The sequence below is a fragment of the Pezoporus flaviventris genome, unplaced genomic scaffold (assembly GCF_033815535.1).
Source record: "Pezoporus flaviventris isolate CSIRO_AGI_PZ_B2104156 unplaced genomic scaffold, CSIRO_AGI_Pfla_v1 ptg000096l, whole genome shotgun sequence".
Taxonomy (NCBI): domain Eukaryota; kingdom Metazoa; phylum Chordata; class Aves; order Psittaciformes; family Psittacidae; genus Pezoporus; species Pezoporus flaviventris.
This window is the reverse complement of record NW_026892644.1, coordinates 11,847-31,358: the sequence shown is the minus strand read 5'-3', so window position 1 is coordinate 31,358 and position 19,512 is coordinate 11,847. Positions and strand designations below refer to the sequence as shown.

General features: G+C 35.8%; 1 long non-coding RNA gene across 1 annotated transcript; it reads right to left on the bottom strand.

Moving 5' to 3' along the window:
* Positions 1 to 4,128: 4,128 nt before the first annotated feature.
* On the bottom strand, positions 4,129 to 18,997 carry LOC133281162 (uncharacterized). The gene is made up of 3 exons (XR_009747404.1): positions 18,890 to 18,997; positions 5,748 to 5,834; positions 4,129 to 4,453 (listed from the first exon to the last, which is right to left on the bottom strand). It is a non-coding gene; the product is annotated as an uncharacterized LOC133281162 (long non-coding RNA).
* Positions 18,998 to 19,512: the final 515 nt, after the last annotated feature.

Here is a 19,512-nt window from a genome sequence, read left to right as displayed (position 1 = left end):
TGGAAAAAAAAAAAAAAATAAGTCAGTAATAGCCTTCTGATCTGATTTTCTACAGCTCTTACATCAAAGACAGGAAATGAACCACCAAAACAGAGGTTTGGCTTTCTAACACTGTAATTCCAGAGACAGACAAGAAGCTTCACGATTGTGAATGAGCTCCAAGTTCTTCTCATTTCCCATTCTGTCTCTCTGGTGGCTGAGATGAGCATAAACCAAGCATACAAACCCGTGAGACTGACTCTCAGATATGACAGCTGGTGGTAGACAGCAACTGGGCTAGCGCAAACAGGAAATTGTTACCAGAGAGGCAGACAGGATGGCAGCCGTTGCAGGCTCCATCCTAAACTTCTTTTTCTTTGGGGCATGTGGCAGATTTGGAGCTGCTCTGCAGTTATTTAGGAATACCATGCATTAACTTAGTTATTAGAATGTTTTCTTTCCTACAGCTATGCTGGTTTAATTCAGTCACAGTCTGTCTAGAAAACCAGGCAGGAAGAAAAAGCATGGCAAAATGTGTACCACTTCTTTAAGAGTTAAAAGCCTACTGAAAAAAGTAGACCTTTTGCTTCAGATTAGAACTGTGGTCCCTCCCAGTCATTCTTCCAGAGTCCAACCTTTCTCTTACATGGTGGGAGTGTTTTATGGAAGAGAAAAACTCAGCAAAGCCTAGAATAGCCTTTATGTATGAAAGCAGTGTTCTCCAAGACTCTAGATCAGGGCCAGCAGTATTATCAGTATTCACTCTGAGGTACCAATAACCTGATTCTGTCTTTTGAAAAATGCCAAAATAGTGTCTTATTTTTTTGTTACCTGTAAAATTTATCCAAATGGACTCACAACAGTCATTCAAGTTCAGTCTAGGTGTAATTTCTTCTTTTAGAGAGAAGGTTACAATGAGAATGAAGTACAGGGAGCAGCAGTCAGTCAACTCTCCCTGTGATAAGCTTTCTCTGAAATGGTAATCAGATTTTTTCTTCAGTCCTCATGAGCCTGGAATGTTGTATGAAGCCCTGCTGAACTTTTCTTCTCTTTACTTCCCTAGTTTGTTCAAAATGCAGCTCTTGGAAGCTTCTCTCTAAAGCCCCAGATAAGAAATTTACTTCCTCCAAACATGAAATTGACGGGTACAATATATACTGAATGGATCACACTGAAAAAAAAAAAACAAAACCAAAAACCTTTTAACCAAACTCTCACAGAAAGTAATGGGAGTCAATAGCGCAGAATGATGTCAAAGAGCAGGAAAAACTGGACACAAAACATCATTAACAGGCTTCAGTAAGACACTATCTTTACAGTGGCAGGAGGCATTATTAGAAAGGTCTACCTTGTCCGGTGACAATCACACACTATTTTATCAAAGGTTAAAACCAAATACAGGTGGCAAAAAATGCCATTATCTGGAACTTCCTAAGCACCAGGGACAAGGTTTTCAGAATAGCAAGTACAACGTCATGATCTCACACTCAAAAACGAATCCTTGTTTAAAAATTCTGGTCATCTAAAAGATTATACTAAAGCCAAAAGTTTGTACTAAAAGGTAAAGGAACCAACACTGGTGTTTCCTAGTGTCCTTTGAGAGAGATGTCAGTTACCTAACTTAAGCTGAGGGAGGCCCTTTAAAAATTTTTAGCAATAACAAGGCAAAATAGGTAACTCGCTGGAATCATGAACACAACCTTTGGATTTGCCATCGATTACTTTAATGTAGGTATATTTCTTTGGACAAGAATATCCATCATATTATAAGTGACTTTAATCTGAGTCATATTATACGTATACACATTTATGCTACAGCAGATCTTAATGGACCTTCTGCCATTACAAAAATAGTCCCTTAGATTCTTAGCTTAAAATCAGCTCCTGCTTTTCCAAGAGTTAGTCTGGCATAAAGCTTACTTTCCTAGATGCTGTGCAGCACCACAGCTGGAAAGATGTTATTGCACATGTTGTTCCTTTTTACAGGTTGTTTTGAGATAGAGGTCACTATCATTTAATAGGTATATTCTTTTATTGTATTACTTAAGTCTCAAGACAGGATACCGTAGTTTTGTTAATTGTTGAATTCTTTTACAGGTATTCACCTAGTCCCTCAAGAATACAGCCCATGATACTTTTTTCACAGGTGAGATAGAAAGATGTCAAAATATGAAGTCCACGCCACCTGAGTAAACAAAGAGCAATAAAGAGACCTCTCCCACATTCATTCTCCTCCAACAAAGAAGCTGAAGCTAATTCCCTTGACTAGTGCAAGGGCCTGACCCTTCCCCCCTTGTCCCAAACTGTTACCACTACTGGCCATCAACAAAGTAGACAGCTGTGAGTTTCAGGCTGATGGACAGAACAAATGGCTTGGAGTTCATTTGAAATAGGGAAAAAAGTAGGGAGCTAATTTTGATAAAAGAATGAGTTTAAAGGTCTCAGGAGCAGGGAAAGAATGTAAGCAAGGAGACAGGAATGAGACAAGGAAATGATTATGAATGTTCTAAAAAGAAAATACAAAGCTCCTCAGGAAGGGGAAGGTTATTCAAGAGGGAGGACAGGGGGAGGAAGCAAGGGAACACACTGGCAAAAAACACTGACAAAGATATCTGAAAAAGCACAGCAAAGAGAAATTAGGGTAAGTTTACAGTTTTCCTACTAATATGAAAGTTTTATTCCCTCTACTATTATTTATTTTTCATGTTTTCTCATTGGCTGTAAAAGAATTCTCCAAGTTCTTTGAGCCAGTCAGTATGACATACACTAGATAAGAGAGAGAATCCCTCAATAAGTGGCAGGATCAACATCATAGCTGCTATCCTCCTAACTTACAGTCAGATTTAATTGACAGCCTGGAAAAGGCCATCAGAAGCACTTCCCAGTCTTCCTCTTGTCTTGTAAAAACAAGGAAACAAACAAAAAAACAAACAGGAAACCACCTCTCCTACAAAGGCAGAACCTAGTAACAGCAGCATCAGACCCATAATTGCTGAGTAAATGACAGGAGATTGGGGAAAAAGCAGATAATCTTCAATTTATCACTTCACTGGTGCATAGGTGTCAACAGTCCTGCTATGTTTATTAAATCAACAAGCAGTCCTGCAATCTATTAGCTACATCTCTTCAACTTTATAATGCTGAAATGTGTAATTAATTGTGTGTTGGTGTTATGTTCTTTGTTCTAAAGTCACAAAAGCTAATCCATTTCTGTGTTCTAGCTAGTTGACTAGCCTGGGAATCTTTGTATATGTTGATCATTCAATGCTAAACAAGTGGATTATTTACATAGAGAGTCATACAGAAGACTTGTAACTCAGAAATTCTGTTCTTGTAAGTACTTTAAAACCAGCTGACCTTAAAGCAAGTGACTGCGTGAATCCAAAAGAAAATACGCTAAGAGAAGATAGCTGGAAATTTCAACAACCTTTTAATCCTCTCACAGTTCTTTATATTACCATAACTCTTCAGGAAATACACCATCAAAATTAGGCAATTACAAACAGATGTGTGGTGTATTTTAAACCCTTGTCAATGTCCTGGTTACTGAGCTAGAATCCCAAACAGCACAAACCCCATGAACTTAGGGGGTCATAATGCTCCCTCATTTACTCAGTTCAAGTAATAAGAACCATATACTACCGGCTTTATTATCAGTGATATCACTTGTGCACCAAGACAGCACTCATCCTACTTTTGTAAGATTTTTTTTTTGTTGTCTTCTCTTGGAATAAGTATAATTTATCCTTGATGATGGAATCAGTGTATGATCCTCTAACCACTCCAAGAAACTCTTCATGCCAACCAGCAGCATAAATGAAACACCATAGTATGAATGTAACTTTGAAATAAGCTAAATCTTACAGTAGTTTTGAATGCAATAGACATGACTACACTTCAGAGTTGAATATGTACCACCAAGATGAATATACAACCAATATGAATTACATCACCATGGAAACTATGCACTCCTGATGTGTGAAACATGTCCAAACATTTACTTTATCTTATAAGCATACATATGTAGTTCTCAAGTACAAGTAAATCTGCAGTTTGTATTTTTAAAGCTCGGTGAATGAACAAGTATAAATCAGGAAAAATATGAGAATAGAGAGGAAAAAATGGGGGACAATATTGCTTTCAGATAGGAAAAAATGGGGGACAATATTCAGATTATATGATGTAAGTACAAACAATTTCATTGAGATTAACATCTTATTAAAACAAAAAAATGAAAGCATAACTCACAGCCTGAACCTAAAAATAGCCAAAGTGGGATTCACCTCATTACCTGCATCAGTCAAAAACTTAGGCATACAAACTCTCCTTTATAGGTAGGCGTCTATTCCAAGGCAGTCTTTCCACCTCTTTCTGTAGTCAGCCTTTCCAAGGGCAAACTCATTCTGCCTGTTGAGGGCACCTACTTCAGGGTCACCATTCCCCCTTCAGAGGGAGGTACCAAAATTTCAGATGACTAAAACTACACAACACAAATCTAAGGTTTCTGTTACTATGACTGCTTCTCAGTATCCTAATTTACTTAGATGACTGCAAAGATAGTGAAAACCTACATCAAATCTGAGATATCTGAGGTGGCTAAATTCTGAAATCTGGCTCTTCGAATGACATTCCCAGCCTTTCTTCAAAAATCTTAATATTCAAAAATATGGAAAATATTTTTATTACTAGCTTCTATTGCCCTTTACAGAACTCCCTGGGAGTAGGAAACACTGGCTCCTTTTTTGTAACAAAATATGAGTAACATTTAATTGACTGATTTATGTATATTTTATTCCTGCTTAACATTAAAAATAATTTTTAAACTACACAAAAAAGATAAAATGAGAACTAAAAGGTACATGAGGGTCTGGGAAAAAAAAAATGCACATATTCTAGAGTAATCAAATTTATTTGGTTTGCTTTTCAGGCACATAATTTTAGAAAGGGATATTCACAGAAAAAAAAATCAACTGGGAGAAAAACATGACTAAAAATGTTCTGAGAAAAATGCAGTCTGTAAAAAAGATGCTTTATGTCTTCTTTACAAGGCAAATGAACTGAACCACATGAAAGACAGAATTTTTATATTACGTTAAATCTTTTATTAAGCTTCATGAGAAATATTTCTGTTAAATGAGACGTTAAAAAAGAAAGAAAAAAGATCCTCCTCATACTTGATTGCTATTCCATCAATAGCTGATGCACAATTAGAGGAAAAGGCACAACAAGCCATGAATTTCAAAATAAAGGTAAAAGAAAATAATGTAACAAAAAAAAATCTGTAAATGTATGAATGTTACATCATTCCTTCAGCTAGCTCAAATTTGTATTTACTCAAGTCTGTGCAGACTCCTTTTTCTGTACAAATAAAACAAGTGTTTGAGGAACCTCTCTCTTTTTTATTTCCCGTATCAGTTGAATTAAATTGTAATATATTACTTTTTAAAAAATCTAGATTCCCTTCTAAGTAATTAAATACATCTTTCTGAAGAGAAATTAATATGTTTCAGCAAGAAAAGTTCTGAATATAACCAGATAAACCCAGCAACTATAAGAAAGGCCATTCAATCTTTAGTGATAACCTCTGTGTAAAATCACAGAGGTCTGCTCAGCTAGAAACACTGCTACGACTGCCAGATTGAGAAAATAGTAAAAACTGTCTTTCTGGCAGATATTGTGGTGGTATGCTGCATCTCTAAAAACAGCATATCACTAAGAAGTTGTAACAGAACTGGCTCTCTCATAGGTATGTAGGATACATCACATACCTGCCATCATGGTGAAATCTTGGCACAGCTTGTTTGTGTTCCAGAAGGCAATACAAGTCAGGCAATTGACCAGTCCGAATGCAAGGCCTAAGAAATAAAAGCAAAAAATTCCGTCAGCATTCACATTTGCAGTGTTTGAAAACAAAGATGTCTTCCATGTCATGCTATCAATCACCCTGCTTTTATGCACTATCTATCATTTAGTTTGTTCCATGACAGAAAGGGCAAAAAACATTCAGACCTCATTTAGGCTCATACAATTCAACAGTGAGATCTGAAGAGAAGAATTAAGTCCACATATGATTGAAACATACTGTCATGAGCATTTTGCCAAACCATCTATCATCCTGGCACTGTACATTGCCACATATTTTTGTATGCTACTTGATAAAGATTTTCTAGCCAATATACCCATCTGTCATGTATGTGAAAATAATCCCATACAAATAAAACAAGAGAAATATGCTTAAGAAGCTAGAAAAAATTTGGTTCTGTAACACTGAACATTTGAAGTTTTATGAACGTCTAACCCCAAAATAACTTTGTTACACATTATTAATTAAGAGTAAATATTTATTGAGAAGTTGTACAAAATATCTTTGAAGACTAGAGCAAATTATACAAAGCAAAAGGTATTTTAAAATAAAGATACATTGAAAATAGTTATCCAAAGAGAAAATCATCTCTAAAGCTGAAAATTCAAAACTTGAAAGAGTCTGGTATGCATTATAATTCAATCTTGATCTAGGAGATCAAAAGGCTATTGCCACAAAACTTATCTGTGGCAATAAATCTCCAGAAGCAAAGTTAGAGTTCACAGTCAATGGAGTAGAACAAAAGACGACTTTTAGGGATTGGGCAATCTGCTCATGACAGTGAAAGAATCAATTTGCTATAGACAGCTTCCTTCTTCTGCTACTGAATGTACTGGTAACTGATTATTTTTAACTTGGATATCAGACTTCTGGAAATTTAAACAATACTTCACCACTACTAAAAATAATGGAAAACTACTCAAATTCAGTTTATAGGGTGACGACATAAGATGTCTGTGTTCACTCAAGTTTTTGCTATTTTACTGAATTCAAGCTCTAAACCAAAATGTTTTGGTTGCCAAAGACATGCCTAAGTTGTCAAAAAGCACTTAGTTGTAACCTATGAAAAGCACTGTGATCACAAATGAAGATGTTACTTTTTCCTCCAAGGGACAATGAACTTGTACTCAGTTTAAAGGTGAAAAACATACACCAAAGGAATATTTTTACATTTAGTAAAGCTATGTATCTTGTAAAATTAAATATCTAAATCCAATTCTTAAATATTGATCTTGTATAATAAGAGCTTAACAGTTTATACTAAAGTGATACTACAAAATTGAAATCCTCAATAAATATTTATACTATTATAAGTCATAAAAAATACATGCCCTACATTAACTTTGTACAAACTACTGAAATATTTGCAGGATAGTGAGTTCTTTTCAGTATAAGGCACTAAAATTCAGCAGACTAATTCACCTCTTCTGAATGCTATACCATACAGAACATCAGTTGTGGAATACATTTTTACCATCCTAAAAGTCTCTAAGAATCTTTCTTCGTCACTTGCAGTTATTCTTCAGCACAAAGTTAATTAGGAAGCGCTAGCTTACATTTTACTTCTTTTTAATCAAAGAAAATAAATGCTACTTCCTAGGCAGGTCAACATAAAAGAAATTAAAAACCTAAAGTTACTTGCTATTATAGTTTAACCTGCCAACTGAAATTATAATAGCAAAAAAGAGCTGATACCCATTTGCTACTCCTTGACAAACTAAGGCATCTATGTATCATGAATAAACCATAGGAATGCTAATGAAACTAGGATCCCTGTGTCTCCAGGGTATCTGCAGAAATCCATTCTGAGTTGCTAGTGCTACACAAAGTGTATAAATTTGAGTGAAAAACTTTCATGGAGTTGGTAGCTGAGTCCTTGCTGTCACCAGATACCTCTCTGAAACTAATCTCTGCAATTGGCATCTTCATGAAGAATCTGAGAAAAGAAAGAGGATCTGAACTACATATGTGTGGGAATTAACTATTGATCTCCTGTATTTCCTACAGATTACAATCTCAAAGAAGGATAACTTAAACTTAATTTTTTTTTCCTGAATACATTAAGCTCTTTTTTTATCTGAACTGCAAGTGATGTAGAGACTTAATTTCCCAAAAGAAAACATTCTCATATCTCTTCTTCATGGTTTTATTAAAAAATAAAGTGCAAAGAAATTGTTAGGAAAAAAAAAATATTGTCTAGGAGAAATCCTGCTCTTTGTGCAGGACTGGTGTAAGATGTTCAATACAAGCTGAAACCCTTCCGATAGAATATTCAAAAATGCCCTGAGAGTCAGTGAGAGAAGTGCCCACAGCCTTCAACCCATTTGGAAGTAAAAGTCCGGACACTTCTCAAGAAAGAAACTATACAAAGGGCCCTATAGAAAGAGAAGGAAGTCCTCTTCATGCATTTTGAGTTTCACCTTCTACAATTAGACACACTACACTGAAAATCATTATTGGCTCAACTTGCTGCTATGGAAACTGTACTGGGTAGCTATTCCCCTTTGGCAATGGAGATGCTCTGATTACAACAGATGAAGGAAACTTGAATTGTCTTTGTTTTCACCTGACCTAATGAAAATTTGTACTTTGGCACTCAAAACAATCCATCACTGTACTTACACAAAAATAAGTTAGAAGAGGCCTCTGTAAAACATGTCACCATTTCTTCATGTTTTTTGTATGAAAAGGACAGAATAAAGTAAGTTCTTTCAATTAAAAAAAGTGAAATAATGAAGAGTGAAAGAGCAATAGAGAAAAAGAGACTCAATATTAGCAAAAGTGCACTACTGAAAGATAGTGCCTAAGCTTAATAAAAGGCAATTTACATGGCCTCTTTAATTACTAAGTTTGGGCATTGGTAACGCCTGTAGTTTAAGTCAATCTGTATATAAAAATCATTGTTCATCAATACAAATTGGATACATAGTTCAAATACAAAAAAATTAATCCTGGTTGGTTCTACACTTTCTTTACCATATCTAACCACTAATGATTCCATATTAAAGAAGCATTTCCTGAACTACAATTATACTTTCCTAAAAACAGCCATTAAATACTCAGGTAGCTGTTCTAGGAATACTCTTCCCATTCCCCAGTAGGACTAGTTACCTGTGTAGCTGTTTATCTTTGCTCAGCACACTGAAGAGTGCATGGCACAAGACAGAATGCTGTTCTTGGTACATCACAGCGAAAGGGCACCCTTCAACATGATTCATGCTCATGGAGTTAAAAGACAAAAGACATACATCCTGGCTTATGCATTTTCTTTCACAAGACTCACAAGATCTCAGTATAAATGAAAACTGTATTTGCAATATCCACAGAAGATTTTACTTTAAAAAGGAAAACTCATAGTTGTGTGTATGTACAAGTAAAGCCTCCTTGCTTCTAATATAGTAAATAAATTGTTCAGACTCCAGCTCCCTATAGATAAATACGACCTCTGTAATTGCTGTCAAGGTCAATGAGAACAGGCTAAGTACTTAGATGCTGGATATATAATTTACATCGGCGTGGAGCAATTTTAACATGAAGTTTCAACTTTTCTAGCCTATTTGTTTAATGTTCATTCAAATACTACACTTTTGAAAAATTGTTATTTTGAGGAAATAAAGTTAGCAAGTGAGTCTATTTGGTAACAATTTTTGTCTTCAAGTATGCGTGCTGCCTTTTCTGCAGCCCTTTATAGCAAGATTTAGAAGAACTGTAGATTTGAATAGCTAAAATTAAAGTCAAATGGTATCACCTTCCCTTCTAAAATATCAACAACCCCAAGATGCTCCAGGCTGAAAGAGAAAACAAACAAAAAAAAAAACCACAATCACAAATGAGAACTTTATTTCCTCACAATTTGGTGATAATTTTCTTGTGCAATTAGTTAACTGTTGTCAACATTTATTGAATTTAGCTGAAACGCCTCAATTCCAATGCACAATTTGCAAAGTTCAGTCTCTGGGCTACATCTGTTAACAAAATGCTGCTAAGAGAAAGCAGATTTGTTTAGGTTAGATGGTAATGGGTTCCTGAAATATTCCAGTAGCAAGACTGCATTGGTAGTGAAACTATAAATACCTGTAATGATGAATTCTGACCCAAATGTAGGCTTTATTTACCATTCTTATGTAACACCTCCTTAAATCCACTTGGTGCAGTTTCAAGATGAATGTGACCTGGGATGTTAACAGAACAAAGCTGATCCACACCTCATTAACCAAACCAAAAGAAGCAAAAAGACCAAATTCACCTTCTCTCTTTCTTTTACTTCACACCTGTAGATAAGAAAACACACAGCTCTGGGACTTTGTGAAGCTGATCATAAATGCAGGAAAACAAACAAACAAAAAAAAAATAGATTACTGAATGTGCCCTTTTACAGCTTATAGCTTTGACCTGGAAGAATTAATCAGCCTCCAGCTGGAATTCATGCAACTATCTGGGCCCAGCCAGTCAGTTTTCAATATACCTCACTGTCCACTTAGCTTACTCATATTTCCTGCTTGTTCATTAAAATATTGTGAGAAATAGCATCAAAAATCTTACTGAAATAAGGCAAACATCATGCATTGCTCTCCTCTCACTCATCAAACCAGTCACCTCATTACAGAAGACTATCAGGTTGGTTAAGCATGATTTCCCCTTCATAAAACCATAATGAATACTTAAAATAAGCTTCTTGTCCTTCACATTTCTGGAAACTGTTTCCAGGATTAGTTGTTCCAACACCACCTCACCTCCTGAGGCTGTCCAACCTGTAATTCCCCTTCTTGAAGTCAGCGGTAACAGTCCTCAGAAACATCCGGATTACCACAGCCTTTCAAAGACAGTCAAGTTGCCTTGCAACAACATCAGACAGATCCCATAGCACTCATGGGTGCAATCCATTATGCCCCATGGACTTACCGATGTCCGATTTTTTTCAAGTGTTCCCTAACCCAACTGTTCTTCACCAAGAGAAAACTTTGCTGCTTCATACTTTTCATTGGGTCTCAGGGACCTTGGATTCCTGAAAACTTGTCTCTGTATTAAGGGATATCTTAACATATTTACCAAAACCAAAGCATTTCTAGATAAAATTCTATTCCCAACTCTCCCCCACAGAAGACTGCATATGAACAGTAGGATTTTCTTCCAGTACTTCTCTATCCATAGTTATTTTAAGTTAGGAACTGCTATTGCACTTTCATGACATTAAGATGATATAAAGTAAAGAAATACTTCTGAAAGCAAAAGAAAGTTTATAGAAGAGCAATTTCATTGACTGAGCTATTATTAAAAAAAAAATAATTAAACAAAATTAAACAAAAAACAATTCCATCTTAAAATACAAGGCCAAGCTGGATGGGGCTTTGAGCAACCTGGTCTAGTGGAAGGTGTCCCTGCCACAGCAGAGAAGTTGGATCTTTAAGGTCTCTTTCAACAAAACTATTCTATGATTACATGAAACATTAGGTTACAAGAAAAGTTCTATTGATTTTAGATGAGTAGCTAAGTATATCAGTTACTTTTAACAGTGATGAAAAGAAATACTACCCTCACACATGAGAGTTTTTTGACTGTTGGATAGGGTTCTTTCCTGATGTGGAATGGAAGCCACAAGCAGATTCAGAGTAACTGAAAGACTAAATACGGAAGCACTAAAAAATATACCACTGTAGTGAGTCTCATGTGAAACCCACCAGAAAAAGCACCCTGTAAAATTCATACAAAAAATAATCTGCTCCCTTGAGGTCAATCCAGTTCAATCAAGTTCATTAATGTAAGCATAGTAAGTCAAGCATTTACCTAGGTTTATTTTCACTCTGTCCTCCTCCCCTCCAAATCTGAAGTTGCATTACATTTCATTGAGAAAGTGGTTGTGAAAGGAGCTCTGAAATGAGTATCTATTTCTCAAATATGCAACTGCAAAACCACATGATATATGACCTGGGCTTAAGATTGCACATGGCGACCTGGGCTTAAGATTGCACGCAGCAACTTTTGTTATTCACACAGGGGACAGAAAGAAGAAATAAACACATTAGTAAATTTAGATGGATAAGAACAATACACAGCAACAGAGTGAAGGACTGATATTCTATCAATACTCCAAATCAATGCTTTTCACAGTACCATCTGACAAACATCATTTAATGTAACATTAACGGAAAGTATAAACACGATATACAGACATATGCACTTCCAGATTCTGTGGTTCTTAAAATAATTTCTAATGAAGGCTTGGAAAATGCCTTCAGGGATACTGCCAGGTAAGATTATGATGGTGTCTCTGCAAGATCTTGATAACATGCTTAATAACCATTGAAAAACAAGAAATTCTGCTGTGCCAGACTTCAATTAAGGACAAACTTTGAAACTAGAGGGTTTTGTTGTATACACAAGAAAGCTGCAACAAATTACATACATACATCGTAAGTACCAGAAGTGTTCTTTCACACATGAAAAAATATTGTCTGTTGAGGACAAAAGAAAGTATGGATCCAAAATCTGGGTGCTAGACATGCTGCAAAACTGCACAAAAGCATGGAGAGGGGAAGGAAGGGGAAAAAAAGAACGCAAAACCAGAAAAAAACCCAAACCCACACAGTGACCAGCTGCAACAAGCCAACAAATACCTCAATGAAAAGCAAAGTTTTTCCTTAGTGACAGCTGGAAATAGAGTAAATGTTGGGACCTACTGTAGACAGAAGTAAAGATGACCCCAAAAATGTAACAGGCCTATTATGGAAGTGACAAGAAAATAAGCTTTACAAAAATCAACACATGGAATGGAACTGTTCCTCCAGCTAATAAGTGCTGGGTTTTTAAGTATTAAAGATGTTCCAGCCTTCTCTTCCCCTTCCCCCCACCCCTTCTTTCTACAGGGAACCCTCGAGAACAGGGGTGGGGTGCCCATCAGGCAGCCTAGCTAACTGTCCCAGAAGTAGTTATGTAGTTATAAGATGTTTACCAACCAAAACCACTACCATTGTCATGATGCAGTTAAGCAAATTAAGTTTCTTCAACGATCTTTGCTACAAGCCTCTATATTCAAATTTTGTGGCAAGTCTTTTCTTCTGTGATCTTAATCTAAAAATTCAAAATGATGTCATTAATAAATATAAAATTCCATTAATCTACAGAAAAAAAGTATATTTCTTCCATCATAAAATAATAACATAATCCCACGTTTCCTTTCATTTTGTACTAATTGCAAAGACAAAGAATCAGATGCCAGCATTTGCTTGCTTCCTTGACTTTTTATTTAAGGGGTTTTATGAGTTTTAAAGAACTCTAAGAAATACTAACCTCAGTATAAGTAGAACACCTAAACAAACCCAAGTTACAGAATTAATTACAGAAGCAAATTCTCATGACAATTTTCACAGGTTTTCACTCTGCATTCATCGTGTATCAGAAAATTCCCGTAATGTATGTACATCTGTATTGCTAGCCCTCTTTGGCAGGGGAACTCTATAGTTACAGACACAACAGAAGTATCATATTGGAGAAGGCCAGACATACATGGCCAGAACATAATCACCAAGCAGAGGGCAATAACCTTGGAATAGAAAAAAAAGAGAATGGCAAATCTTGTCATTCGCAGTAAGGAGGAAAGCCATTCGCTGCAAAACAGAGAAAAACCAATTTAGAAAGGAACCCAGCTAACCTCCAATTAGCTATAAAGTTGTTCTTTCACTGTGTATGGTCTGTGTGTCTTTAGGAGGAATGTTAACTTCTTGCAGCATGTTTGGACATGTAATCACTTTGGGATCAAAATAATATTCCTGGCTTTCCTATGCAGTAGTAAAATATAGCACCAAGAGGTTTATCAACTACTGTTTACATAATATGACTCATAAAGTGTTGTTTCAATGCCATTCTTCCATACACATAAAGGGGGAAGATAGTAACTCCATTCCCAAATGAAAGAGTGACAGCTATTCAAAGGTGGGGAACCGCCTACAGACACCAATTCAATAGTGCTGCACCTGTCCACTTTAGACCTGAATTTGACCCAAAATACCAATCTGGAAGAAAACCAAATAAGTTATTTGAAAATACTTTATTAAAAGTAGTGAATGCATTAAAGTCAAAATAAGAATCGTTATTCTCCAAATACTAAGTAGGTTTCACAATTAGAAAATTTTTTAATCAAAGCTTACAAACCATTACAAAAAATACATGATACATACCCCCCTATATGTACATAAATCCCCAACATCCAGTAGGTATTCGACTTCATTTTAGCCATGGAACACAGAAAAATTCAAAGCAAAATGATTTGATTATGGGTTTATGTCAAACCTTGACAAAACCCAGAATACTGAGCTCCCCATTATCATTATTTTGTTTTAATGCTGTTGCATTAAGGTAAAAATCTGTTTGCTGCAAAACCTTAGATAGGGTTCCCCCAAGCTTTGGGCAGAGATTGAGTTAACTTATAGCAGACACTAAGCTCACAACCATCTAACAAAATGAACTGCAGTGCTGTTATATTCAATGGGTTTAACAATGCATGCCTTATATACATGTAGCTACAACAGGAAGAAATTTGTATCATCATTTAACTCATGCTTAAGGGGGCCCGCAGGCTCAAAGTGACGGACAGCTCCAGCTCCCCAGACCTCAGACACCTCATCTAGTGCAACTAAAAGATACTTCGTGGTTGCTACAGCTTCAGTGACTTGGGCGAACAGTTTAAAAGTTCATCTGCAGGCTATACAGGAGTCTCACATTATAGAAGACCTTGAGCTGGGATGACATCAGCTGCAAACATGGAACCTTCTTTCTCTATATGAGGAAGAACATCCCTACTAGTTAAGAAAAAGGGAGAAAACTGCACAGTCTGAAGCAAATGTCATTTAGTTTAATAACATAATAAACCCAAAGAATCTTCTTGTTTCTCAGATGTACTTAGGGCAGTGAAAGTAATCACTGTTACACATGTAGCTTGACAATAATTAGCTCAAACATGCTTTAAAAAAAATGCACAGTTGTTCAATTAAAAAACAAAAAAAAGAAGACCAATGAGCTGCACCCAGTCTGCAAGTATTTCTAGAACTTTGCTCTGAGTGTCCATGTATATATTGCAGAGAGTTTACCCATCAGTGTAATCTGACAACAACAAACAAAGATTTTAATTTACCTTCATAAGAATACTGTCCACCATAGAAGTCTGTCTCATGTTTCTGTGATACTGCTCTAATTTCAAAAAGCATAAAGGGACACTTAACTGCCTGAAGAGCAATTTAGAAGCCTTCTCCTCCCCTCTTCAGTAGATTTCATAGAGACTTATATTCTCAGCAATCTAGATGTTCAACAAGAGCTGAAAGCATTACAGTTTTTCTAATTTTCGTGCCTATCTGCCTCCATTTACCACCCTTATTGCTTCAGACATGGTAAATTCAGGATGTAATACGCAATTTACCAACTCTTTCAATGAGTTTTAGTAAGTGCACTTGTAAAAAAATAAAAAGTTGGGGGGTGGGGGAAGAAAAGCAAATTTTACTTCTACAAGTCCTTCGGGTTCCATACAGATTCAGATATGGGTGAAGATAACAGTCCTATGCTTTATAGCTGTCTTTATTATTTCTTTACCGAAGCAATAAGTGACTACATGCATTTATTTTGCCTGTTATTTCTATAATTTTCAAACAAAATCTGCCTTTGCCTACAAGCACAAACCCTGTCTCTACCTACAACTCTCTTAAATGAGGGTTCTGTTAAAGGAAGGGAGTATCTGTACTCCTAGAAGAAATTTGCCTTCAAGAAATGCAAACAAAAAGATGGCAAACACCTGGCAAAGTGGTATTAGAGTTCTTTACCACTGGCGGGGGGGAGGGTAGGAAAGATTTCATTGACACAGTGGCTGAGAGCTATGAAGAATAATTACAGTATGAGGCTGAGAGAAAACAAAATACTGGATAGAGTTGCTGGGAATCTTCTATGGAGTAAAGTCAGAAAGCACAAGGACAAGAAACGAGATAGCAAGACAAAAAGTGAACAAAGGCACTGGGAAAAAGATTGTGTGAAGCAGAAACAGAGGCATCTCGTTACACACAGGGAAAAGAAATTGCAAAGGATGCAGAAAGGTATTCAGGAAATTACATCAGGTAAGCAGAGGTCCTAAGCCAAATTTGATTTACAATTATACATATGCCTTGATGCTGCTTGCTGCCTTTTAGAGATTCAGAGATTATTTTTAGGAAAACTGAGACAATTGTCACCTGAAATTTTTATTTCAGAGTAACATTAAATGATCAACTGACTCTGCTTCTGTCGCTCTACAACATGCCGTATCATTTAAATAAATGCATTTTGAAAGGACAGATTTTCAACATCATTAAAATAACATATTGGGGATGGGAGAAGGCAGCATTTACACCAACATGACTGCAACTGAACAAAATGTGAAGCAAATAAATCATTTGGCTGCAGTTACAAAAAGCAATTTAGCCACTGGAATTCCATGATGATTTTCTGCTTTCTTGGACAAGAGGGACATGAAAACCTGCTACTGACATCTAAAACACAAAAGAGTATCTGTCAAAATACTGCTCTCTGATCTTAAACTGGCAGGCTTGCAGAGAACAACTCGTGCTTTTAACTAAAGAATGAAACAACTCACTGGTTTCATCAGTTCTTAGCAGCAAATGTTAATACTGCTAACTTAGCAATGCCTGTGTATAAAATAGAATGAAGAAAATCCAATTGATGATCTAACAGTCATGCAACTTTTTTGAGCCAATATCCGCATTTTTGAGTGGTCACGTGAATACCCTTCCCCTCCACATCTCAGCTAAAAATGAGACACCTGTCATATGCAATTACATTACCAAACACAAGACAGAAGCAAAGAATGTAGGACACAGTAAATGAGATAGTCATTTAGTTTGAGTGCAACAGGCAGAAGTATTTGGGTCGATGATATTAAACACACATGACCAAAATTAACATAAATAATACAAATTATTAAGTAGAATGGCAAATATTTCAAAATTAATAGTTTGAAAATTAAAAAAAAAACAAGAAAAAACCAAAAGTTTACAAAACTTGCAATCATTTGCAGTAGTTTCCAGCACTATGCTGCATAAAATAAACTAAATATTTTGTAGACTACACTTGGTTTTAAACTCTATAGTCCACAGCCTGAGAAAAACACACACAAGCTGCAAATAAGTTAACTCAAAAAAATGCATATTGCATGGACTGAGGTTTTCCTGTTTGAGCAAATATTGCACACCAGGAGTTAGTACTATTATTTCTTATAGAAATAAAATAAAATATACAATCTCAAGAAGCCATTTCATACTAACCATTGTGTATCTTTTTCCCTAAGAAACCTCATAGAGAAAGTAGTGAAACAGTGACTGAGAGATTCCAGGGTGCTGGCAGAACTCCCTCATCTCAGAAAGGTCAATTAGACACTTGCTAGTAGGAAAGGCATGCTGTAAATAGAGCGATGATTTGATAAGAGATTGCAGTTAGGTTTGTACAGAAGTGGAAGGCAAAATCCCCAAAGGATATATTGGCAACTTTGGTCTATCAATCCAAAATTACTAAAGATCTTGTTTGTTAAAGAGGAAAGGTGATAGCTCGTTTCATCTTGGGTTTCTAGGTTTTGAGTGTTGTTAACTATCAGTCTTGATTATGCTTATATACTGTTTGTGATGATTGATATACCATAGCCTCTATTCTCTGATGTTATGCCAAATTTCAATTTAAAACTAAAGCAACTGAACATGAGTAAAGACTTCATAGGGATCTCAAACTCTTCAAACAAAAACCTTTGAAGAAACACAGACCAACTCAAATACTAGGCAAATTATTCCTTCACTTCTTCAATGTGTTTCATAATCACAATATTGATTTTATAGATTTATTCAGAAAACTAATATAAATGGTCATGAACACCTAAGCAAATTCTCAGTTTTTACTTAAGCAAATGTTGGCTGATTCTTCATGTCATATTCACCCAGCTGCAATTAGAAATATCTGCAGCAAAGGCCACACCAAATCCCTTGCTGACTAAGTCTTCCCTATAGAGGAATATATATAATAATATTACATATAATCTGCATCTATGGCAATACCCATCTGTTTATAACAAGCAATATAAAAAGGATTAAGTAGGATCTGTGATAAAGATTTGTTCCAATTTAGCACTTCTTAGATGATATGACATCATAGTTAATTCCAAACCTCTTGATGTAGTTAACCTGATTTATAAGAGTATCATATTCCCACTTGGGTACAAGAGAAACAGCATACTAAATATGACAGCTGGCACCCCTCCCAAAGAAACCATCAAATATTCCATTCAAGATCTTAAACTGTAATTACCCATTTAAAAAAAAACCTCACACATGAACATACCCATTTGCTGTTTCAACAAAGCACTTCTAATATTAGAGTTACAGCTCTCCCATACAAATTAATTCCTTGTTTCACTTTGTCATCATGTATGTAATAAGAGATATTAAATTTGAATGTAACAAAAATCACCCATTATTAATAGATTGCATTAATTACCTTAGTAATGACTTTCATTCTACAAAACAAGGAACACTTAAGATTTTAGGATGGAATCAAACTTTCATTGAGTCAATGTAGCCAACTCATACATATTGTTCCCAAAGTAGGAACCTAAACCTAAATTCTTTCCGGGCAATAGGCGCAATCTCTCGTAACTGTTGCAAAATGTAGCCTCTTCTATCAGTTCACTTTATCCTATATTTTCAAGTATTCCTCCACAGAAGCTTCTGCCATTGACTGCAGCCTCTAAGTAAAGAAATAAAATTTCCTTCTTTCAATTTGTGCCACAGTAGAACAGATAGCATGGCCAATCTGCACAAAAATAACAATAATAATCCAGTTAAGCACTGCACTATTGTTACACTAGGAAAACTGCAGAAGGAAAACCATATCAGACAAGTTTTACATAAAATCCCAAATGCAAGACATTATAGGAAAAAAAAAAGTTATTTTAGCTTGCTCAGAATAGAACAGAAAGAATATGAAACCGTCTCTACTCAATACCTAAAAAGCAGACAAAAATATACTTACTAAATTCACTGCATAAACTCTCCACGTACCAGTGCTGTTTCAACACTGCTACACTCCCTTTACATCCAAAAGATGAAAACAGAAATAGCTTAGTATTCAGATGTCTGCAACTGTGAGGACTGGAATTCCAGTCACTTGCTCTGTTAAATCTAAGCAGAGCTTGATGATCTTATGCAATACTTGTTTCATGGATTGCATCAAACATTTATTTTGTGAAAGATATAGATGATTTTAAGTAGAGATTTTATCTTTTCAGATCCTAGTCAGAATTAGCAGTACAAATGTACAGGGTGTTTGGCTGCTACTGAACTGGTTTGGTTATGTAACACACTTCTTCAACTGAAAGCAGGGAGTTTGCACTGGTGACACCAATAATGAAATACGATCTTTTTGTTGAAAGGTGTAGGACATAACTAAAGCCATAAATCATTAATCTTTCTGAATGCAAACTCAAAAGCATGCTTTTCTTTCCCTCGGCTGGCCATCAAACATCCATCCTCAGTAGGGCCAAAGCACACAGTTCTTCCAACGGATACTTCCAAAATATCTTTTTCCACAGGATCTGCTGCGGGGATTTAGTGCTGTCCCTGGACCCTGTATCATTTTCTCCTTTCAACATTTTT